General features: G+C 40.0%; 1 protein-coding gene across 1 annotated transcript in view; it reads left to right on the plus strand.

The window, feature by feature from the left end:
- The window catches only part of FBXL7 (F-box and leucine rich repeat protein 7), a 196912-nt gene that overhangs the window by 94373 nt on the left and 76515 nt on the right, over window positions 1–26024 (plus strand). The gene's annotated exons all lie outside the window — the stretch shown is intronic.

Consider the following 26024-nt stretch of genomic DNA (forward strand, 5'->3'; position numbering starts at 1 on the left):
GTTTTCCAGAAAAGTGCTGTTGTCTATACTGTAGTAGTATCATGTTATCCTTTGCTCCTTTCTATGGGGGAAAAACTAGCATATTATTACATTGAAACACCATCAATAATTCCATTCACTTGATACGTCACTGAACTGAAGGGTGGGTCAAATGGTCATAAGAACATAGAAATATGTGCCAGCAAGATACTTTGTGTGTTGCAGGAAATTTCGTCAAGAATGTACCAAGGTATGCAGGTCTTTCCTATCGTTTTTGTGTTAGGAAAAAACCCGAAGATAAATAATTTAAGTAATCTTAAGTCATTTGTAGGGTAGTTAACACCTCACTAGCATGGGTAATATTTACCCATCACAGTGATGTAACTTGCAGGGATAAAATAATAAAATAGTATGGTTGGAGATATGGTGGAGTTGAAATACATGGTTGTATTTAACTCCCCTTCAACCTTGCTGTTAGTATTTTCTATTGCCCTCTCATTTGTGGCAGCAGTATTTTATGTAAGCAACATGCTGTTACTGATACCCACACCTTCTTGGTGGCTTAAAGATTAGCATCATTTACTATCCAACTTCATTTAACATCCAAGGGGAACAATAGCAGATCCATAAATCTGATGATAAAATATTACAGGAAAACAGACTGGATTGTAAGTGGATAAATGAAGGACCTAAATTTGCTAAACAATTTGCAGATGCTAGAAGCATAGGGGATTAAAATGTGAACAGCAAATTTAAGACTAACAAGTATGCACACTGTGGGCCAAGTTTGCAGAGGCCTCTACTTGGCATCTTACATCCTATTTGGTTACTTCCACCCACAATTGACTTGTTGAAGCAAAATTGGAGCCACAAAAAACAAAATGTGGAGTCGTCCTACCATAATGTGCAGAGGCAAACAGCGCCTGAACCCATAAATCAGGTGTTTAACTATCTGCAGTAACTTGAATCTGCAAATGATTGAAAGCTTCCCCCTCCCTCCCATGTGATAGAAGTAATGTTTTTTGAATGTTTTTATGCATAGAGTAGGCAGCTCTGAAATAAAGGCACCTTGTAACCTTACAGAATAGCTAAATGTTATTTCAGAACTGCAGCTATACAATATTAAGCTCAAATGCAGTCGTGGCAAAAAACCAGTTTTTGCCATTCAGACCTGCACTTAAAGGTGCAATTCAGGTCCTTTTGCAGAATAAAAATCTGGAAACAGGCTTTCAGAACCCTGATTCCAAAAGTACTGTTGGGGTTCTAGGAACCACCAGGGGGGATGTGCTCACTGTAATGCTGAGCAGTGTCAGCTGTTTGAATTTCTACAACTTCATAGTTAGGTATGGCAATGTCATGGTTTAACCCCAGCCGGCAACTAAGCAACACACAGCTGCTCACTCACTCCCTGCTGGTGGGATGGGGGAGAGAATTGGAAGAGTAAAAGTGAGACAACTCGTGGGTTGAGATAAAGACAGTTTAATAGGTAAAGCAAAAGCCGTGTGCACAAGTGAAGCAAAACAAGGAATTCATTCACCACTTCCCATGGATAGGCAGGTGCTCAGCCATCTCCAGGAAAGCAGGGCTCCATCATACCTAACGGTGACTGGGGAAGACAAATGCCATCACTCTGAACATCTCCCCTTTCCTCCTTCTTCCCCCAGCTTTATATGCTGAACGTGATGTCATATGGTCTGGGATATCCCTTTGGTCAGTTGGGGTCAGCTGTCCCAGCTGTGTCCTCTCCCAGCTTCTTGTGCACCCCCAGCCTACTCGCTGGTGGGGTGGGGTGAGAAGCAGAAAAGGCCTTGACTCTGTGTAAGCACTGCTCAGCAGTAACTAAAACATCCCTGAATTATCAACACTGTTTCCAGCATAAATCCAAAACATAACCCCATACTAGCCACTGTGAAGAAAATTAACTCTATCCCAGCCAAAACCAGCACAGGTAAGTAGAAGCCTTCTCAAAAATTAAGATATACTGATTCCTTGAGCCAAGGGACAAAAGTGCATTGATATTAGTAGTATCTTGAGACTTTCAATAAAACTGAGTTACTAGTGTGAGGTTTTCTGGCTGCAGCTATCAGACTCTTGCTAAGTGTTTTCATTTGTTCAGACATCTTTCTGGGAGATCAGTGACAGCTGGAATATTCCACAAGTGAGTCATTTATCTAGATAGCTTCCAAACTCTAGTGGTTGGTCAAAGACTGCAGATGATGGAAGTGGAAAATCTGTAGATTTAGGAATCTTTTGGAAGTCCTTGGTCTAGATCTTCTTTCCTTCCCCCATTTCCAGTAGAAGTAAAACATTGTTCTGTCCTCAGAAGGCAAAACTTTCATTGTGAGAGTAAAATATGGTTTCTATGTTTATTTTCTGTTTTAAGATAGCACAATATATCAACAAATGCTATAGTATGTTGCTAAAAGTTGTAAGAATCAAAGAATCATATAGTAGTACAGTAGGATGATACTTGGAAATAAATGCTACAGCCTGTTTTAGTCTCTTCCAGACTTATTTGGTCAACTTAGGTCTTCCTAGTTAACTTCCAGAATGTAGACTTGTCCTTAGTGACTTCATGCTTAATCATGTGTGCTGTAAGCACCTTTGTGGATGTTGTAACACTTGTAGTATGAACTTTGTTACAGACTATCCTGTGGGACCAAGACCTCAACACTCAATAGCTGGCAGAAAGAAGTACTAAATATAGTCCAGTACTGCATGTGTGAGGTAGTAGTTGCCTGGCCTTGACCTTGTTGTTAATAAAAGCAGAGAGGAAGGAGATATCTTAATGCTTCTGTTGATAGGAAACCTTCGGACAGAGCTGACTAATGCAGCATAAAGGGTAGAATCCAGGGTGTCAGACAGAACAGACCTCATTCCTGGTTTTTGATCTACAGTATGATTGGGACGGTTCATTCTTTTCATATAAAAAAATAACTTTTTATATGGGGCAATAGTATGAATAATTTAATGCCATGAGGCACTCTTGAATTTTAGCTCTAGATCCCTCTGGGAAATTTAGGTGGTGTTTTTTTCATTAGATTGGATATAGGTTGTCCATGCTGGGAAGAGCTGCTTTGGAAAAGTTTGTGTACATACAGCAAATGTAGGTCTGTGCTAGCAATTATGTCATATCTTTGAGTATATCATCCTGTAATGATGTTTTCCTATAAAAATCGAATAGTATTTTCCAAAATTATACAATAATTCAGGTTGGAAGACAACTTCAGTGGACAAGTCCAACTGCTTGCTCAGAGCAGGGTCAGCTATGTCACACCAGGTTCCCTGGTCTTTATGCAATTGGGTTTTCTAACCCTCCAAGGACAGTGGCTGCACAAGCTCTGACCATCCAGTTCCACTGCTTGATTTTCCTCTGGGTAGAAAAGACTTTCCCTTTTACAGCATCTGATCTCCCTTGTTTCAACTTATGCTCATTGCCTCTTGTCCTTGCATTATGCACCACTGAGAAGTGCCTGGCTCTATCTTCTATTCCTACAATAAGGTTATCAAGGAAACTGCTTTTAGCCCTCTCCCCCCACCACTTCTCCCAGCTGTCTCTTCTCCAGGCTGAAGCCCATGTCCTTATCCTCACAGGGTAAGTGCTCCAGTACCCTGACAACCAGGGGTGTGTGTGCGTGTGTGCTTCTGCTGGACTTGCTCTAGTTTTTCAATGTCTCTCTGGTATCGGGGAGTCCAAAACTGGAAATATTGGAGATATGGTCTCATGAATGCTGAGTAGAAGGTTCTTAACTGGGCAGTCTCCAGCCTGTACCATTTTGCGGTGTTAATCCTGCTCAGTGCAGGACTTTGCATTTGTCCTTGATGAATGTCGTGAGGTTCCTATTGGCCCATTCGTCCAATCTGTCTAGGTCCCTAAGGATGTCAACCCTGCCCTCAAGTGTGCTGATCGTTCTCCCCAGTTTGGTGTGATCTGCAAATCTTGTGAGCCTGCACTCTGTCATCTCCTCCAGATCATTGATGAAGATGTTAAACAGGAGAGGTCCCAGGATTGACCCCAGGTGACTAGCCTGTGTAGAGTACAACCAAGTAATTACTACCCTCTGTCACCAATCATTCAACCAGCTTTTTGCCCACCTGGTTGTCCAGCCATCCAGATCTTGATGTACCAGTTTGGTTACAATATTGAAGAAGATAGCATTAAAAGGCTTAAAAAAACCTAAAGGCAGTCAGGTGGGTGAGATGGTTTCCTCTTGGTAAAGCTGTGCTGACTGTTTCCAATCACTTTCTTATGTGTGCCCAGAAATGGGTTCTAAGAGGGGCCCACTTGAACTCTGAAATTTGGGTCACTTCTCAGATGGGAGAGGTAACTTTAATAGGATTTGGATGCTCCCAGTTCAAGAAGTTGTTATTTGCAGGACTATTATTCTGCTGCGATTTCTCATGCCAGGGACTTCACCATGTAGAGATTTTCATATGCATCGACAGAGCTGAAAACTCCGTGAGTTTTCCTGCTTCCTGTAGCTAGTACAGATTAACAGCACAGTAGGATTGAATACTGAGCAGGCAAATTGTTTTGACACAAAGCATCACTCCAATACCAGACCCTAGGCTGACCGAAGTTTAGTGGAATGTCACATTAGAAGATGCTTTGTGCGGTGCAAGAAACTATCTTTTGATGAACTTTCAAAACAACTGTTGAATTTGCTGGTGGTTTCCTAACTGCTAAGTAGGTGTTAAATATCTGGCAGAGCTCTTCTTACTGCCTTTCAAGGGACATGAAGAATTTCCTCAGCAGTCACTCAGTTGCTTATAGTCAGTGCTTGGCTTTGTCAGCTTTGTTCACCCCTTCTGGGTCTAGCCCCACCGCTTGCTTGCGTGGAGGCTGCTTTCCTGCAAAGGCATCCAGCCTCGCTGCAGCTTCTGCCAAGACCTCTCTCAATGCTCCCCTGTGGCTTTGTTCCAGCAGCACTAGAAAGGGGCAGTATTCACCCTCCTCCTCTGTTGGTATCCTTGCGTTTTAAATGCAGCACAAGGTCCTGGAAACAATAGGGGTTTGGCTGCTCAGAATCTCCTTCCTCACAGCCCCTCTCCCCTGTGGCCTGTGCATCAGCTGCATGCCCTCATGGGGGTGTCATCCCCATTCAGCTGTGGCACCTGGCAGCCTTCCAAGCAAGGCTGTCCCACAAAGCCAATGCCCCCAAAGCCTGTACTGGCTTCCCAGCCTCTTCCCCATCTGCTCTGTCAATCGGGTCTCCAAGGCTAATGCCAGTTTTCACCATGGTGCTTGTGTGCCCAAAGTGGGACTTAATATTTCCAGCAGAGATGAGTGATTTACTTAATTTGACTCCTCTACAAGCCCTGTAAAGTCTGTTGTTGTTTTTTTAAAAAAATACAAGCAAGAGAAGACTTAATTTTTTTTTAATGCTTTTGATTGCTGTTGGCTGGGTATATGCAGCTGCCCAGACACCACAGTTTTAACAATTTTTTCTGTGATTTATACAGATTGACGTATCCCGGCAAGGAATGTAAGCCACAGAAAGCTGAAGATGAAACCAAGCAGGGACTATTAAAATGGTAGCAGCTAACAACTTAGTTGCAGTTTAGGATAGTATATAATTTATGGAGGCTTCAGTTACATTGTTCTGTTTTTCGCTTGACACCCAGCAGCTGAAAAGAAGCCCTTTACATACATGCTGCAAATCCCTAGACCAAGCTCTTCCTGCCTCTGAACTTGAATCATAACTACATGTGCCTTGTACCATTTTTTTCTGCAATAGAAATAGTAGTACATTCCTGAAGACTTACTCCATTTCTGCTTTTCTTCTAAATTCTGTATTCAGCTGACTAATTTAAGTCTGTATTTAATTGACTGAGAGAGTCAAGTTTCTTTGCTGTGGGGGGAGAGGTCTTCTCTCTCTTCAATTCGTATTGTCATTATAATACATCTAGTAAACTTTTATAAAAGCAAATGTCTGTCTTAACTTTTTACAAAGTGATAAGGGATAGTACAAGTTTAGAAAAATTGGGAGTTTATACAGTCTGGGTATATAGATAAGAGAGTGAGACAGAGGTCAGAATTTGCTGTAAAGATAGTTTACAGTATAAGACTACTCCAAACAGTAAAAATTTTTCATTTGATTGTCAGGATTTTCAGTTGTTTCTTGCCAGTTTAAACTTTATCTCTATTTTGACTTTTAATACTGTTTTCCTAATACTTGATGCAAGAGAAAACATTAATTTCACAATGAAAAAAGTGACATTTATTTCTGAAAATCTTCAAATATTGTGCTGACTTCTTCCTAAAATTGGGCAAATGATTGGCCATTATACCAGTCCTCTGAAAGAAACTCATTTCAAGAGAGGCAAATCTCAACAAAGTAGTTCCACAGAAGCTTTTCCAGGCATTTTTCTGTAAAACTGAGTTGACATTGACATGTTAACAAACTGTGCCTTAAGCTTGTCTCAGAATTGGAACCAATATCATTAGGGATGGAGGAAATGCTTTTCAGTGTCTCTTCAGTTGTAGAGTAATTTGGGATTTTAGCAGCCTTGATTCAATTCCATATAGATCAATCCATTTTTGGAGATGGATTAACTATATGTGGAGGAGAAAAGGCTATGTAGAACAATGCTTCAAGGCTTTTGTTCTTTAGCAGTAACACTCATTATTTCTTCAGCTGGATTTTGGTTTTGCACATAGTGATGAAATAATATAAGGTTAAAAAAGGTTTACAAACCATTATGGTGTGTGAATGTCATGCTGACAATTGTAATAAAGGTGGGAAAGGATTTTACTGGCTTTTTCTGCAGGAGAACAAAAAATTTGAAAGGATGTTTTAGGACACTAGGACCAACTCATCTGCTGTTGGAGCAACCGCCTCATGCAATTTCTTTCATTAACTTGTTGAGCCCTTCTTGAAAGCACTTTGTCCCCTCCCCTTCATTTCTGTGGGAGATTATTTCAAAGCTTTATGTCTCTGAGGATCCAGAAAACTTCTTTCATTCAAAGCCTAAAATTGTTCAGGGCCAAAATGCCTATTTGTTCTTAAGCAACACCCTTTAGTTAAAACAGCTCTTCTCTTACTGTTGTATTTTAGTTATCAGGCTGCTCCTAAACGATCTTCATCTGCAGTTCTTTTCAGATAGCATCTCCACTACTTACCTTTTGATTTTTTTTTTCCTTTTTTTTTTTAATATGGCTGAAGAACTTACTATAGATGTTTTAATCTTTCAAGATCTAATTAAAATTGATTTTTTTGGAAGTTCCTGCCTTATCCCTGTGCTTCTTGACTGTGACCAGTGCTTCCTTTGGTGTTTTCTTATTCCCTAACAGCACCCTTCTGTATTCCAGGCAGATGCCTAGATGTCATCTTTCAAGGAAATCAGTGGTCCCTTCTTATAGACTTCCTTCCCTCCAGGGCACTCCTCATGTGGGATAACTTCCTGAGTTCAAGCACTTCTGAATTTGAGCCACCCCTCCTCTGCTCTATTAGCTGTCTTTAAGTCATTCTCTTATTGTGTCATTGTTTGTACCTTTTCAAACTGAGCACTCTCCTTCCAGGTCGACTCACGGCATGTCACTTTTTCTTGGGTGGCTGTAGGAGCTTGTTGGCTCTAGTGTAGAGGGAGTATCACTTTCCCAGTGACCTATACCGTCAGAGAGGTTTGGGAACTGGTGCAGATTTGCTGGGATTTTCAGCAGAGTCCTACCACAGACTGGACATAAATTTGAGGACATCAGATGTTTCAAACAACACGCTTAGAGCTCAACAAATGCTCATTTCCAATGATACTGAATTAATCAGAAAAAAAAACCCAAAATCAACTAACTGGTGTTGTGAAGTTCATTCTGGATTTATTGCATTCCCAGCTGCAAGTTTTGAGTCTTCAGCATTGGAGTTCAAGCCTAGTCTTACCCTTTCAGGTGTCTCAAACTTGTGACAGAATGATATGTATCATAAGTATAAAGATGGCAGCTTTTAACTACTTTGGACTCACCCAGGTCTGTTGCTTGTCTTTCAAAGAGCAGTATTTAACTTTGAGTTCATCTCAAAAGGCCTTTCTTTTTCAGTTTTATATTTGCCAAACTAAGAATGCTTTTTCCTGGTAGTTTTTGTGGATATTGTGGTGTCAGGCTTACAATTTTACAACTCTAACTGTTAAGCATTAGGGTACTGCCAAAACCATTAGGTTAATCCTATTAAAGATACCTTTTTGAAAAGCCATGTTTTGAGCTTCAACTGGATGATCTGCAGAGGTTCCTTCCAACCTTAATCATCCGGTGACTCTGTGATCTGAGTCTGAGTAAATAATATCTGTTTTATTTTCTGCCTGTATCTGTTGGTTGTTAGAACAAGTACTCAGATGCATTGCATCTAATTGATAATTCAGATGTCAAAGTGACACCCCTTGCGTTCTTTACAAATTATTTCTATGATCAGATTAGCTATCCTCTTCTAATCTTAAAATGTAATCAATGGTTTTCTGATATACTGTTCGTGGATTTGTACCCTTCCAGTTTTATCCATTCTGTAAAAGGTACTCTAATGTAAAGGTAGTTATCCTAGTGTCCTCTGATATGAAAGCCAAGGACAAGAGACCTGTTTCAGAGAACCAGGTTCTTCAAACTGTGATTGATTGTCTTCAGACAGTGATTGTATGATTGGTGGTTTTCTGGGTTTTTTTGGGGTTTTTTTGGGGGGGTGGGGTGGGGGTGGGGAATATATTTATGTCCTTTTTTTGACAGAAGGCACTATTTTGGCAAAAGTCAAGCAATAACTTAAGTTGCAAGTGATCTGCAGATCATGCAGTCCTCCATCCTGCTCAAAGCAAATTCAACTAGATCAGCTTACTTCAAAGATGAAGATTTCACAGCCAGTCCAGTGTCTGACCACCCTCATGGTGAAAAATACTTTTTTTATGTGAAATTTCATGTTTTGCTACTTGTGCCTATCACATCTCTTCCGATCACTGTGCACCTTTGAAGACAGTCCATTTGCATCTGCCACCCGTGTCAGCCACCTTTTGTAGGTCCTGTGCTCCATCCCCCTGGTCACCTGGGGGTTTCTCTTGGGTTCTCTTTGCAGCTTGGTCATGTCCTTGTTATGGGAAGCCCCTGAGTGGACTCAGCCCTCCCAGCGGGCTCTGACAAGAGCTGGCCAGAGGGGAAAAGTGGTTTTCCCCACTGTGCCAACTCTACAGTGGCTCGTACAGCGTGATTGGTAGGTAACCACCTTCGCTGCAAGGGTGCACCTCTGACTAGTGTTGAACTGGTTGTGCATTGGGCTGCCTAGATCTTCTGCAAAGCTGCTTCTCTGGCCATGTGTGGTATCATCTGTGGGGCAGGACCTGGTGTTTGCACTTGATGGGATTTTCATTGGTCCATTTTTTTCAGTCTGTCAAGATCCTTCTGCATACCATTCCTACCCACAGCACATTGACTACTCGCCCTGAACTGGTACTGTCTAGAGACTTGCTGAAAGTCCCATCATCCAGGTCCTTAGTGAAGATGTTGAACAGTATTAATCTTGGTATTGAGCCTTGAGAGTTTTAATCTTAAATTATTTAGCTGGTTTAAGATGAGGAATCAATATGCTGCATGTAAGTACAGGTGAAGCATAAGATGAATATAAATTGAGTGATTAACCTACGTGATGCCATCAGTCAGAGCTAGCTGGTTGCCAAAATATCATTTTTAGTGACAGTGCAGCAATAAGTGTTTATAAGGAGTGAACAAAAGGTATTTCCTGCCTATGCAAGGCTTAGAGGAATCACTTAAACTGTGGCAGGTGCTGGTTTATATTTGCTGTTCCATCAGATGAACTGTGATGTTTCCTTGTAGCTTACTAGGAAAGTATAAAATTGGATTTGATAGGGCACCATGTGCTTGAGGTTCTTCTTCACTCTTTGCTGTCTTCTGGGGAAATGAAGGAAACTGTTCATCCCCACCCTGCCCAGCCATTTTTCTTTCTCTTGGAAAAAACACAGACCCACACACACATACAGTCCTTTCAAATGTTAGGCAACAACTTGTTGCCTAAGATACCAGGCTGAGTTGTTCAAAGTTGCTTAGAGGGTTGAAATGGCACTGTTCTGCACAAAGGAAAAAAAAAAAATAATTGCAGGCTTTTAAAATGCAATTGTTTTAAGCAAGTAAGCTACTCTTGTTCTCTAAAATTGTCTAATAGAAAATCTCTCCACCCATTTCCATGAATTATTTATGCAAGCTTCAATCTTGACATTTACCTTTGGACAGAAATGAAGCTGTGACTGTTCTCACAACTTTTGCTCTAGAGGTGCTGTTGGTTTCGTCCTCTCCAGGCTCAGACCTCAGTGCTAATTCTGCCTATACGAACAATCCCTCCTGCAAAAACCCTAGTGAAACCTAGGCAATGCTGCTGTGATTTGAGGTAAACTAGATGAGTTCAGTGATTGTTTGTGGCTTATCTAAGGTTATGGTGTGTTGTCTCCAGGTGATTTGCTTTGTTTTCCTTTTTTAAAGCAAATCAGTATTTGTACCGCATGCTGAGTAAACTTTGTAGCATCACCATCACCACTGGTCATGCCTTCAGGAGCCCAAGAGGGAATAATTGGGAATAATCACCCAACCGTTCACCCACACTTGTAGGCAATTTTTGCCCCCAAGGTAAAAGTATTTGAAACTGAGAGTTAATTTTTAAGTGATAAATTTTCCTCAGCCTGCTTATGTACCAGGCTTTTTGTTTTGTTCTGTTTTCCCTGCTGTGGTGAACAAATACTAATTTGTATTTTTACTTTAGTAGAAGATTAGGATAAGTGTATGGGATGCTTAAACTGTCAAAAATGAGTAAAAATGGCAGAAATGCAAGGAAATAATGAAAAGCAAAGAAATTGACAGAGGTCTGCAGATGTAGGTACCTAATAATGGCTTTTTCTCTACCAATATCTTGCATTTTTAACATTCTGCTCTGAGACTATCAAACTGTGAAAGCTAATCTGTATACAGTTATGCAGAGCAAAGGTTTCTTTTACCCAGAGGGAAATACTAAATGCTGAGCAGAACTGCGGGTAGATTTTTCTTGCATGTATTCAAGGTTGTTTAGGTGTGGTTCAAGACAGTAATTTGTGGAGTGTAAAGTGTGTGGCAGGTAGGCAGCCATATCTCAGTGGGGATATGCCTGCACTCATACTGACAGGAATGCTTCTGTTCAAGCTGGTCTCAGTCTGGTTTGATATGTCCACAGTGCTTCCAGACATGATATACCTGCAGGACAATTGCTGTGAGATTTTTTTTCATACCACCTCAGCTACAATTCCATGTGATAAAAAAAGCTTACTTGCAGTTTAGATGGTTGAATAATTACATCAGTTGGTGAAAGAGAAATGCAATGGTAAGTATCTGAAATGAAATTTGAGTTGATAATACATGGTATTCAGTTCTCGTCATATGTATTGCCGAAGCAACAGCTGTGGTTTCTTAGAAAGCCTGAATGGTCCTAATTTTTGTTAGGCTGGATTACGTCACTGCTCTGAATGACAATTGTATAGGGCTTGGAATGCGTGGAGTGTCTCAGTGATGCATTTTAGAAACAAATAAACATAATATGTAGCATTCTTCCAGTAAACTTTTATTCTGTTGTATAAATGTAATACATCTCAATGCACTACAGTTGGAAGCAAATGACTTCTAGCACTTAGAAAGGCATGGGCTGTCAAACTTCATGGCAGTTTAAAAGCAGCCCTCATGATTTGGTAGACCAAATCAATCAGAAACAACCTTCAATAAACTCTAAAGCTTAGTGTTTAAAATCTGCATGTATTGATTTGATTTCCCTATTAACTTGTTTATTAAATATTTGATAAAAACATCTCATTTACCTGATGCAAGATGTTTAAGAATATTAACTGTGTATTAAACAATAGACCAGAATTAATGACTTGTCTGGGAAGATTGTGAAGATGTGCCAAATAGTCTCAAATCCTACTCCAGAACTAGCATCAGCCATACTTGGACAAACTGAACTTGTTCCTCTCTGTTGCCTGCTCCCCATTACTTTTTTTCAAAGGAAGCAGGGAGATGTGCAGAGAAAATGTAAAGTGCACGACTGCAGATCATGCAAGCAGAGAAATAGGATCAGTTGGTATGTGATTACACATCTCTCCTTCAAAATGTTGGAATTGAAAACTGTCCTACTTTGCTCAGTGTTTTGGGCAGGTACAGCAGAAGGTGCACACAGAGGGAATAAGATATTATGTGAGGTAGCGTGTTGCGTTGATGTTGGAAGGAACATGATTCTTCAATTTCCTCTCCTTTTTTCCAGTGAGCTGCTGAGTAATACACAGCATTAATTTTTTAAGTAGGTAATTTCCTTTTCTCTCCTTTTTAAAATAATTGTAGCAGAGCGTGCACCAAAAATATTTCTGTTTTCTGTCTAGGGTCGAGATGGAAAATGGCAATGACATACCACAGCTGTCTAGCACAGTGGCAGCAAGAATTACTTCTGTTGTGTGTAAATGGGACTTGGGTTATATGGGAACTGTTTTCTACATCGGAAATAGCTGGAATTATCTGGAACGTGCACACAAAGATTCATTTTTCTAGACAGTGAACTCAGCTGACTTCATAGTAAATCAGTAGCCTACTCCAGGTTGTATCTAGGTATGGCTTTGGCCCACTGCCTGTGTGAGAGCCCTGGAACGCTTCAGTTTGTGTGTGTGCTGAGCAGTACAAGTTCCTGTTGTTTCCCTCATCTGTGTGAGGCTGCACAGAGCTTCATGAAATCATGTTGCCTTGCTCAGAAGCAAGCTTACAGGCTGCTAAACATAATTTCAAGTAAGAATCAGTCTACATCAGTCTATTCTTCTGCAAGTATCATGCACTTTTCATATCTGTTTAAAGGCAATGGATATTTTTCTTAATTCTATTGAAATTCCGTGTGGTTTTCCTCATGTTAATGAGAGCTAGGAAGCTTGTCCTTCAAAAACATTTCATTGCTACTGATTTGTTTTCCTGAGCACGGAAGGAGAATAGTCTCAGAATTAAAGGAATATTATAATAGGGTTTAAAAATGAATAATTAGATCTCCTATTTGGGGTTTTGTTTTCAGCTTTTTTCTTACAAAATAGCTTGCAGTATGAAGACAAGATGTTAAGAACTTGAGTTCCCAGTACACTGGGGAAATTAGGATGAGTGACCAAGAAACTGATGAAAATAAGGGCTCTTTGTAGCACTGTCATAAAAGATGAACTCTTGTCTGGTCACACATAATGTATTTAGTTGGCAAATAAAAGAAGCCTTTCCTAATTCTGAAAGTCATCTCTATCTTGAAATTTGGTGAATCTTTTTTGTAACATGAGGTGAGCATGCAGACCTCTGTAGAAGTTCATTTAAATTATTCTTGTTCCCCCAAACCACTTTCTGCATTTCTTCATCAAAAGGCCATATGAGTAAGCCTCTCTCAAATCAAGAGTGGCTGAAGGGCTGAGATAGCAGATTACAATGTTCTTATAAATACCTTTGTTTATGCATGGCTTTGTGCTCGTATGTGCTCTAAAGGGTGAATTTTTTAATTTTTTTTTTTTTTTGGTCTTCCCTGTGCTCCCAGGGTGGCAGAAGAACAACAAAAGCTGTGAGTAAAGGATTTGCTACCAAGTTAGTGTAAGCATTTGCAATGTTCCTTTCCATGTGAATTTTCTGCTAGCCAGAAAGAAGTATCTAGAGTATACTGCTTTCTGCTGCCAGGGCAATTGTTACAGTCTTTTGCACCTCTTAGGCAGGCAGGAATAACTGTCACTTCAGCGAGACAAACTGGTGTTCATCTAAGTAGGAGGCTCATAGAAAAACTACCAAATACCTCTGTCACTGTATTTCTGAATGTAGTGGAGAAACTTCATTGGGGTGAGAGGAGGTATCAGTTAATAGTTTAGAGGAAAACGTGTCCCAGAAGCATTGTATTTCTGGGGTGGTTTATCAGCTCTGATCATGTGTCAAATTTCACTGTCCTCTTTAACAGAAGTATTTGGGAAAGGTGGAGTAGGATGAGAGTGAATAATAACCTGATGCCAAGGCAACAGTTGGAAGCTGGCCACTTTATTTAATGTTTTATTTCCTTCATGACCTATTGTTGTCTGCCTTGACCTTGGTTTGAGCTTTTAGGCCCTGGCAACAGTGAGATCAGATTAGTTTAACTACTATATTGTTTAAAAATCACCAGACTAATAAATACAGCAGTCTTCAGTGTAGCTTTCTAACAAGATTTTGAACCAAAACCCAACCTGACAGATGGTCTTGAACAAAAATACTTCATTGTTTCAATCTGCACTGCTACAATAGCATAAAACTTTCAGTGGATTTCAGATTTATAATTCAAGGTTCAAAATACCTGATTTCTCCTAAGCACCGCTTGTTAATGTCAAAGGTTTCATAAATTATGTCTTTATCCCATTGATTGCTGGAAACTAGTATGTTTCCTTTTTAAAAAGGTATGGTGTAGAGATTACTCATTTTACCAAAAATTACTATCTTACATGTAATATAAGTGTAATTCTTCCTCATTAACGCCCCCCAAAATATATTAACAAATTCTGCTTCATTACTCTAGTGCAGTTACTGGGTTCCATTGCCTCGACATAGCTGAGAGCAGGGCTGACACTGCTTAAAGGCAGAAATTCCCTGGATTTCCAGCAGCACTTCTTTTTACAGTACATTTTGGAAAAGTTAGTCAACAATCTGGGGGGAAGAAGTTAGTAAACTTAGTTATAAGAGACAAGTGTGTATTAATGAGAACTGCGTTTTAGAGTTTGGGAGAAATTTTTACCAAGTATTAGTGTCTTCAGTACCACTAAAAGCAGAGAGGAATATTTGAAAACTAGTTTAAAAAACAAACAAAAGTCATTACCAGATTCTGTGACAGGGCTTGAAAATGTTAAAGGCCTGTTGTTAGAGCCCTGATGCTGCTGTTATGACTCCAGTCTTGCAGTAAACTCAGGTTGGCAAAGCTGTTGAGCTCTCCTAGCCTCACCCTAAAAAATTCAGCTAAATAGACATCTTGAGTAATGAAGTATTAAGTCCTCTTCCCTCCCCCCCCCCCCCCCTCTAATTTTTAACTTTGCTTTATGCTTCAGAACTGATTTTTTTTTTTTTTTTTTTTCCATGTCGTCTCTCTTCCTGCTATGGGTTATGTGGTAAGGGAATGTTGTAATTTAATGTAATTAAGTCTTGAATGCACTTTCTTTTCAGCTGAGGCTGCTGTGACAATCCTTCACTACTAGGCAGTGCCTTTTAATTGTTTCACAATAGACTCAGGATCTGAAGCGATGGAAATTCTGTTGCTGATTCCCTCATTCATCATGGGCTAAAGTGGTGGGCTGGGTGCTAAGACCCACAGATCTGTCGTTGTTGGAATGTAGGTTTTTTTCTAATTAATAGATTTAAAGTTTTTTTCAGTGACTGGACATACCTAAACTAAGTCTACCTCTGTCCAGTGATAACTCCTTAACAGATTGGACAAAATAAATGTTTTCCCCTGCAAGACTCCAGGCATTGTGTGAGGCATACATACACTATCTTGTTTTCTCAGTGTTGTGCTGCAGCTTCTTGGTGGCTGTCGCTGGAGCGTAGGCAACCAGCGCTCTGCTGGAGGTTGAATGTAGTAAGCTTTCCTGACAATCTGCAAAACCCACTTAGGTATAGAAAACATATACTGATCAAAGAGCTACTCTCTGCATTTTGTTAAGGAATGGTGTGCAGTCTGGGTGCACTGGCATTCTCTGCTCCTCCACTCTGAATGCTACATCATGCCAGGAGATCTCCCTTCTGAGATGATGGTAAATGCACTGGCTGTCAAAGTAAATGCTTGCAGAGAGAGGAATCGCAAGAGAATCTTACCTTGTATCACAGAGAATATGATCGGACACAGACTATGTAAGGCCACCAGTGCAGGTACTTGGGACCTGCAGAGATTTCATGTGAAAAACACAACAGCACTCACTGTTTCATTCAAAGGCCATCCCTGCAGAGTCACAGTTACGTGGTAACTTGGCAGCATCAGTACAGGCCTGGTTTGCCCTGTGCTGTTAAATTGTTAAAGGCCGTACAGTTTCTCATTGTTAGTAAGAACTTTTCCCATTGTATTATTATTCTTCATCCTTTTTGTTTTCTCATGGTGCACCTCTTGTTTTTATAGTTCTTTAAGGGAGAGGTACTGTGTCTTCTAGTCTGTTTCCATAGAAACACCCAATTAGAAGAGTAATTTGAAGAGATTGAGACACCACTGCCAAAACTCCTAAAGAGAAAGGAGGGGGGTCAGGGAAAAGGGGAGAAGATTTGGGCTGGCAAAATGCAAACAACATTGCCTGTCTTCTGCCAGCTATTTCCTAACACTCATCTGTAAACTCCTATCTGACTGTACATCTTGCACCCATTTAGTTTGAGCTACATCTGTAATGCATTTTAAAAGTATAATTGAGTCTGGTGCTCAGCATATGTGATGTTAATGCTTGGAATGTGAGAATTTTTTGTTGTTGCATTGCTTCTTTCATATGTTTTTTATCAGGCAGTGGCCAAGGCATTGAGATCAAAAGGGGAGGGGAGAAGAATTGAGGCATCTCCCTCTTGCCAATGCCTCACATCATGCATACACATGTTGAAAAAGACATTTTTTCTGTTCTTGCTTTGACAGACAACACGATAACCCAGGTACCTGTGATTCAATGGATCTCAAACCATTTATAAAGGGAAAAAAACCCAAACATGTTCCACTGAGTCACTAGGTGATCTGCCTGTCTTCCTTTGACCAGCTGGAGGCAGTCAGGAATTGAATCTTACTAGAAAAGGAGAATGGAAAAAAAATGAATGAAGTACAAACAGAGTATCAGGTGTATCTTTTCCCATAGGTGCAAAATCTATTGTTTGCATATATAAAAATGTACCCCTGCCCCAAGAATCATGTCTATATTTAAAAGTGCAACTTTGCTACTGCCTTTCACGTAGGAAAGAGAATGAAAATTTAAATCTGTGATGGGATGTTAGACTCTGCTCATACACATAGAAATCTGTACCTTACTGTGATCACAGCTTGCACACACCAGTTTAATTTTTTTCATACAGTGATGGGGCTCCTTCAGTATTTTCTTTATTAAGTATCATCTAGACTGACCAGAAGGCTCCTTGATTTTCTTCCTGACTATAGGTCTGCCTTCCAAGACTCACAACTAAAAAACACAAGCCTACTGAACAAAACTAAAACAAACAAACAAAAAATCCGCCCCCCCCCCCAAAAAAAAAAAAACCAAAACAAACAAAGAACCAAAACAAGTAAAAAGCCACATAAAGTTCACCCCTCAAAACCCCACTTTTATCAGAGATGCTTTGGCACAGGAACATGTTAGAAATCTGGCCCTCTTCAGGGAACGCAATTGCAGAAGTGAGCTAATATTATTCATGGGTGATTCCTACTCAGGTCTTCAGCAAGATAACCAGGGTGGACACTCCAAGCCTTTTGGCTGGCAGACTTCCAGCCTCCTCTGGAATCTTCAGTGGCTTCAGGTATATTCCCATTTGCTCTGCTTCTGCTGCCCTTTGTGCAGCTGAGTGATTAGATCAGTGTTGTCTAGTAGCTTTCCTTCCTCTTCTAGTTGTGTCTAACAAGCTGTGTACAGCTTGATTGTCAAAAGTTTGCACAGTGATTGATATATCACTGCTTCTGAGGAAATGGATTTGGAAGAACCTGACATGGGGATCCCAGCCCAAAGAGCCAGCGTAGATGCCACCAACTGATTCCATAAGTTGCTGGCAACCTTTAACGAAGCATTGTATGGTCACGTTGAAAGGGTCTGGTCTGCATTTCCTCTGTGCTGTCTGGGTACCTGCTCAGTGATAGAGGGCCTGCACTTGAAGCATGCAGGTTGGAGTCAGTTAATCACAGCACCCTTAGATGCATAAGGAGGAGAGCGAGAGCTTCATGACCTGTATGTTGGAATGTCTCAACCAAGCTGAGCACTCTTAGATGCTTCCTTCATCCTACCTCTAAACCTTCATGAAAACAAGGTGATTTGGACACTGTTTTTAAAACCATAAAAACTTTAAAAAGTTGTTTCTGACTGCCTGGGGAATTCCTGAGGCTCATGAGGTAGAAAGGCCTTGGGGAAGAAGAAAGTGTTTTTAAGGCTCTTCTTAACACTGTTGTTGAGTTAGTGCATGTTAAAGATGAATTGTTTGTAATTTGTTTTGTTCAGCTGGTGGGGAATCAGGATGATTCCTGGGTTAAAATAGAGTGTGGAAAAGAATGCAGAAGCCTCAGCAGAAAAGTGACCTTGCCCTGTGCTTGTGTCCTTACAGCAAAATGGGCACTAGGTTGCCTAAGAGCATCACCCTCTCATGGCATCATGAGGTGTACTTAGGACCTCAGGACTTAGCAGAGCAACTGCTGCAGTTGCCTTCTCAGACATGTCATTACTCACTTTGCCACACTGTCAAACTGCCGTGTTTGTGAATATTTTAGATCTGATAGATACCTCATAACTGATAAAGCTGTGGTGTTTTGGGCCTTCAGGAAATGCTTCATGGGTTACTAAAATTTACAGCCACTTTCATTATGGAAAGTAGAGGCAATATAGTTTAACATTTGAAATTCAGTTAATTGAAATGGAAATCTTATAGGAATCCCCTGTGATTACCTTTTGCCAGCTAAGTACACATTACATTGCACCTCAGGGGAAGCAAGGATGCTCTATGAACTTATGCAATGTAGTATTACAAGAAAGCAAATACTTTGTGTTGCTGAATGAAGATTGGATTAGAAAACCATCATTCAGGTTGAGTAACAGGTGGTTTGTGATTAAGGTGTTTCTGCTTTTTTGCTGTAGGAAAGACAGGAGATCAGTCTTTTTCTGTTTACGTTGTCATGCAAATTTTCTACAGAACAGCATTTCTCAATATTATCTGGGTGGAACGAACAGTCTTAAAAAATGAAGCAAATTATTATTCCCTAAGGAACAAACCCAAACCCCCCTAAAACAAAGAAATTATAAAAAACATTCATTCAAAAACATCTGCAAGAAACATGGAATGAACTGACAAACTTAAAATCTTCTCTTAAAGGAGACTGACAGTATCATGTTTAACACCACATGTTTATATAAATATGGATATGTATGCATATAGGCCCTTATTAGCCAGCAGCTCTGATTAATATTGAGCGCTTGAACGAAGTGTTGACTAGTGTGTGTAGTTAATTAGATGTAAGCATCTAATGGACCACTGTCAACAGTTGCTTCCTATTAAATGGTTATCTCTATTACAGAGACATGTTGCTGCAGTTTTCTTTCAGTGCTAGAGTTAGAATATATGCATTAAAACTCTATTCGTTGAGAAAATTTCAGGTGTGCTTTGCTATATGCTACCTGTTTTGAGAGAAGTTGATGGTATAAAGTTTGGTTTAGTTGCTTTTAATAACAGCTATAGCTAATGCCACTTGTGGTTTTGGCAAATGGTCATGATCTTCCTAATTCATCGAAGTCTAGACTGGACATGGAGAGACAAGTTCTACCAGCCTGAGCAAGTAACTTCACCTTTCACAAAGTTTCTTTTTAATATACCTACATTTAGTATGAACAATCGATGTAGCATGGCATTAGAAAAGCTTTTTAAAGGAATTACCTTGTTATACTCACCTTTTTTGTGGTGCTCCTTAAGTACTTGTAAGTTTACAAGAAAAATATAGTTTCCGGTCTTGATACCGCACCTGTAGCGAAGCGGGAACTGTGAAATAGTTTCTTGTAGTTCAACCAGCCAAAATTTGCAAAAACACACGTCTTCCACAGAAACAACCAATTAAATAGTAAAAAGCAAAGTACCTGTTATGACCAGACCTTTCTATAAATGCTACTGTTCTGTTTGTGTTATGTATCTTCTTGATACCAAGTACTCATTTTTCTGCTTGTAGATCTTTTAAGTCTTTGTATACATATGGCTTAAGCCATATCGGACGAGCTGTCTGCTTCCTGGTCCTTCCTTTTATCAGCAAGGGTTCTGCCAGTGCCACTCTTCCAAGTTTGCTTTTTCCCTTCCTGGTATTCTGATTAACTACAGCTCTGCTGGGTTTTTTTCACAGCGTTTATTACTGATGTTTTCATAATAGAAAGTTTATGGTCTAAAATTAATTGTTAGATGATTTTATTTGGTAGCAGTGATTTTTCTGCAAACTTCCCACACAATTTTGGGAGGCCCCCAAAAAACTTTATTGTGCTGTATTCATTAACTCTTTCTCTGCTTGTATGGCTGCAGCATTCTCTTATGTGTTCAGTGTTATGAAATAATAAAGTCTTCTTTGTTATGAAATAGCTTGTTTGGGTGGTTGTTTCTTTTTGTAATAACATGGTATTTAAACAAAAGACTGCTTTATGTAATACACTGTAGCAATGATTTTTTAGTCCTCACTTCTGAGGACAAGTGAGGAAAGCAGCAGGAGCCAGACTGAGTTCTAACTTTGAACTAGTTTTCAGCATCTGGTTTTAGGATTTGATCGCAGTGAAATTTCATGATGCCCTGCTTCCAAGGCGAAATTTCAAGTACACCTTGTGCTGGTTTTCCTCTATTCCCATTGACAAGACAGAATACGCTTAAGCCTTCCCTGAATCCTGAGTGGTATGACAAAATAAATTATGAGCAAGACTTGTAGGACAGGAGTCTTAAGCTTGTTGCAGCCATTTTTACACTGTGTACACATACACTTTATCTCTAGGATGATCTTATCTAGCACGTGCCCGCTGTTTGCTTACTGTGGAAAAACGAAGAAATAGTGAAATGTGTTGTAAGTAATTGGCAGATACAGTCCTACACACTAACAATAAACCAGAATTATAATAGTGAAAAGCTTGAAGTTTAAAACAGCCTAGAATGGCTTTTTGAAGGGAAGTTTGTAGATTGTTAGTTCCTGAAGTCTACTCTTTGTCCTCAAAGCATTTTTTGCAGGTGCTGGAAAAGACATTGAGTTTATCCGATGAGTGACGGTTGTTATTTAAAAAAGTCACGTGTTAGAAAAGCAGGCGCCACTAAACAAGAAGACTTGACAGTTCCATCTGTAATGTTTTTGCTGGCAAAGTAAATCAGATATCGTTCCAAGGTCTGTACAACGCATGCTGCAAACCTCTAACACTGGAAAGAACTTGAGAGTTTAATGTGTTCTGGCTTCACGTTACATAAACAGGGGTCCCCATGGTCCTATATTGATTGGGCTTGTGGTCCACCACTGTTTTTGTGGGTATATGCTAGCCCATAAAATCACATTTTTGTTTTTGTCTGCCAACTCTCTTCTATTGCTTTGTCTATTAGGCTGCAGTGGTAAGTGCTACAGCTGGTGTGCTGAGGGATCCAGTGCAGAACAGTCAGACCACTATATTTCAGGCTGATGAGCCTGGGAGAAACCCTTTGCAATTTGATAGTACAATTAAATGTATGTCATGAATTGTCAGAATTACTTTATGTTATTTTGAGGATCACTGCGTATCCCCTGGTATCAGCACAGGCTAACATCACAAGTGCTACAAATAAGTTGCAGCACATCTCTAGGAGCCACAGCCTAATAAAACAACTACTGTTTGTAACCCAGGGGTAGTCAGATGGGGAGAAGGCCCTGAAGTGAAAGATCAAGTGTTTAGTATACTCCAGTTATTTCATCTGTTGCCTGTCTTAGCCTTCAACTTTTGGGTTTTAGTAAAACTTCTCATCGTCCTTGCCAGGTGAGTATGGAACACGAAGTCTTAGTGAAATTGGGAAGTGTTCTTCACTCTCTTGACTGGTTGACATTTGACTACACAGTAGGATTTAGGAAGTCAGCAAACTTCTAGGAAATTTTTTTTTCTTTAGGAGGCAGCAGTTAAATTCATTTAATCCTTGTACAAAGGAGACTGCAGCTCCTATTGTCAGCTTATATGGTTATGTGGTATGTTTAGACATCATTAAAATACTGACTTAAAATAAGTATGTCTGACATCTGTGTGGTGAAGGACTCCACAAACTGGCATACTTAGACTCAGGATTTGGTTTATATGGCCTCCTGCTGCTTCCTGACATGTACAGACCTACATCTCTCTGATGGGTACAGACTTTTTAGTAGGGCCTGTAGAGATAGGACAAGGGTTAATGTTTTTAAACTAAAAGAGGATAGATTCAGACTAGATATAAGGAAGAAATTTTTTTACAATGAGGCTGATAAAACACTGGAACAGGTTGCCCAGAGAGGTGGTAGATGCTCCAACCCTGGAAACATTCAGGGTCAGATTGGACAGGGCTCTGAGCAACATGATCTAGTTGAAAATGTCCCTGCTCATGGCAGGGGGGTTGTACTAGTTGTCCCTTCCAACCCAAACTATGCTACGATTCTGTGATCTCTAGAAGAGCAGTGTAAAACCTTTGCTTAGTTTTGCAGTGGCTTGCAATGTATCTTTGACACACATACTTAGTTGCATATTCTTCCCCGTTTCACCTTTGAACCTGTAGATCTTCCTGTGGTGTGCTGTGCCTTAGCTGTCTCTGCAGCAGTTTCCACTAGCTTGTGCTCACCTGCATAGTTAGTTTGATGATGAGGATCAGGCTACACTATAGTAGTGTTTAAATTTAGTAGCAAGTGACAGGGTGAAGAAAAAGAGGATCTTTTTATTAAACTTTCTTGACTGTCACCAGTGTCCACGTGAGCAAAGTACTGATAACTCTAGTTTTACTGCCACGGAGTGAATGACAATGAGCTTAATTTTCCTAGGTAATGAAGTCATCCTCTTGCCTTCAACTGTTGTAATATATAGGTTGTTACAGCTAGCATGCTTATTTCTCTGTAGATTTCCCTGTGCCAGTCTCACTAGGACTTTATCCCAAACTAATCCATTCTCTGCCTTCTCTTTGTGACTGGGAAAAATGCACTGGTCTGCAAATATGATTTTTTTTCCTATATGCAGCTTCTGTCCTCATGATCCCTTCCCTTTTGTCTGTTTTCACAGCGCCCGTGTGCTGTGCCATGTGGGGGTAATGATTACTAGACAGAACTGGACAAAATTCAGCATGCTGTTCTGCCACAACTTAAGTGGAAGTTATGAACAGTGCGTCTTAGCACTGTGCAGTGTACCATCCCCTGAGGTCAAATCTTTCTTAAACATCCACTGTCTTTTAAGGAAAGGTGATTTTTTTTTTACTTCACTGTGGAGTTAGTGCAGCCATACTATAGTGAGATGATGCCCATACAAAACTGAACCAAGAAAATGTTATCTGAGTTCAAGAGGCAGCTGCTGAATCTTGGGGCCTATTGGTAAAACAGTTGCTTAGGCAAACTGTAGAAACATAAATATTGGAATAATTTAAAATTAAACTAGAGGGAGTGTTTCCAGCAGATTTGTGCACTCTGGACTTCTAGTAGGATGATCTTGCAATAAAAAGCCTCTCATTCAGTGACTGGCATAAGTTTTATGACAGCAAACAGTTGAGAGGCTGAGAACCAGCATTCATTTGGTCGTAAATCCTTCAAATTTACGATAATGGCTTTTATTTTGCATCAAGCATTCAGGTGTACTTATTTATAACTGAACTTCATAAAATTAAAGTCTGTGTAAATTTCAATTGCAATATTAATTCATTCAGAGTGGGCTGACAGTGGGAGCTATGTAGACATTTCCTAGGTTATCTACCACATCTAGTATTTGTAGAGATGCCATTTGCTCTCTGGTTCCTTTTTGTGCCAAGGATCACATTACAAAAGTCATCACTCTAAGGAAGAAGGTCCTTTACTAGTATTTGAGAATAAAAATGTTTTCCTTATTTGAGAATAAGGATTGCATTAAAAAAGTCATCACTCAAAGGAAAAAGGCACTTTAATAGTGTTTGAAAATAAGGATGTTCCAGTGTTTTGAGTTCATTTTCTGGTGATATAAATAAGATCCCTCTAACAATTTCTCTAGTTAATAACTGATGTCCTGTGTCACTGCAGGGAATACACTGTGTAAGGAACTGTTGCCAGGTTAGCTTTCAGTTCTCTAAGGCAATGCTTTCACTCACTCATTTCTTACTGTGGCACTTACTGTCATAGGGTCAGAAATTGGTAAATGTACTTGGGTCCCTATTGTGGTAAGTGCTATGTAATACAAGTGAGAGTGTTTCCCCAAACAGTTTATAATTCATATGGGAAAGGTAAAGCTGAATCAGGGAAATGAAAATACCCACAGTTAAACTTCCACTGCATATAGTTTTCTTAATGATTAGCACAGCTTCTGTAAAGATCCTGTCATCTGGTTGTCGATTTCCTTGTAACAACTCCTGTTGCTTCCTGCCTTTATTTGCCAGATCTTGGATGGATTTGCATGTGATAGCATGGGGATGCTGAAGCAGAGAGGTTTCCATGTGAAACACGCAGTCTAAAAACCTGTGTTCAGTCCTGGGGGGTTTTTAAGTGTCTTATTTCTACTTTTAGTTTTAACAACGTTTGGGGTTTTTTCTGCTGTTAGTTTTGCCAGGCAGGTTAAGTCTATATTTAATTGAGTAAATGCATAGTAAGGCAACTTCTATCATTTGATCATGCTCTGAAGCAAATTGAGGTGCTCCTCCTGAATATCAACTATTTATTTTTACCTCAGTGCTTAGAGGGAGATTTTTGTCTTAAGAACAGAGGTGTGTTAGGACTGCTTTACATACACTTCTGGTACATGTTTTGTGCGCTAGATCAGTAGCACATTTTATATGAGATATAATTTAATAGCTGAACATCAACAATAGAAGAGGTAAATGTTCCACTAGTGTCTTGCAGAGCAGGAGTACTACAATGGAAAGAAATGAGACATGAAGAAAATATTAGCCTGTTCCTCTTCCTTTTTTTTTTTTTTTTTAAAGGGGAGGGGAGACATACCACCCCACCCTCACCCCCTCCCAAATAAAATGAATACAGTGTGGAGTTCAAAGGACAGTCAGACTGAGGTTGAGTGATATCTATCTTAGAACTGTACTGAATTTAGGATGAATCTTCTCCTCCCCAATATGTGAGTCAGAGACTACTTTGGATCACAAGCACCTGAGCTGTCAAGTTAGAGCAGTGTGAGTTGAAGCAAGCCTTGCTTTTATAGTGTATTGAGGTTTCTTGCTGGCCAGTTAATCTGTATGGTTTTGCTGAATGGAATATACAGTGTTTAGTGTGATTGGTCACTGTATGCAAAACAGATCATGCCTAAAACGATCATCTCTTCATGTAGAAGTGACAGATGTACTTTTCAGCAAAGGCTTATAACTGTGGTGAAGAGTTTCACCACTAAGCTTGGTGTGTAGTTTACTTTTGTAAAGTGAAGGAGTAGGTCTTCTAGTAGCCCTTTGAAGTCCTGCTGCTACATTTGGTCAATTAGTTGCAGCATAGTGGCAGTAGCCAAAAGTTGCCTAAGGTGGGCATCATCTAGTTCTCCCTTTATTTTTTCCAAAGTGGGTCAATTTGCTCTTATGAATGACTGCCACCAAAATTTCCTATTTGCCTGTGGGACTCTGACCCACTGAAAACACAAAACACAAATACAGCATATTGTCATTATATCTGCTAGTGGCTGAGTGAAGCAGCTAACTGAAATCCTTTTATGCTACAGAAAACAGGCACAGCTGTAAACCAGATGAAAAACTGCACAGCGACTACTGCTGCTGCCTACCTAGAAGGCTCTAGTTATATTGTAACCAGCCAAAAACACTTCTAGAAAAGTCTCTCAGTTTCTGGAATCGTACTTCTGCCCTGGTTTGTAGAGTAGTTTCGTTATGTGGGTGTCCTCAACAGGGACTACGTGATCTGGGAGCTTGGCCCTTGTAGGCTGGACCTACCTCAGTGTTGCTGAGCAGGGCATCTGGGTTTTGGAGCTTAGGGAGTAAACTGCTCAGTGTCTCAGCTCCTGCTTCATGTTCAAGGACCTAAAGTTATTATTATTACAAATAAATGTTCCAGCTCTAGGTCAGTGTTCTCATTTCTCCTAAAAATATTTACGGTCAGAATAATTAATCATTTAAGCAGTCAAAACTGACAGCAGCTATTTGATGGAGGAAATCACGCAAGGAAAGAAAAATTGGCAAGAGATTGTGGGAATACTGAAGTGGCCTTCTG

Source organism: Strix aluco, chromosome 1 (assembly GCF_031877795.1).
Source record: "Strix aluco isolate bStrAlu1 chromosome 1, bStrAlu1.hap1, whole genome shotgun sequence".
Taxonomy (NCBI): domain Eukaryota; kingdom Metazoa; phylum Chordata; class Aves; order Strigiformes; family Strigidae; genus Strix; species Strix aluco.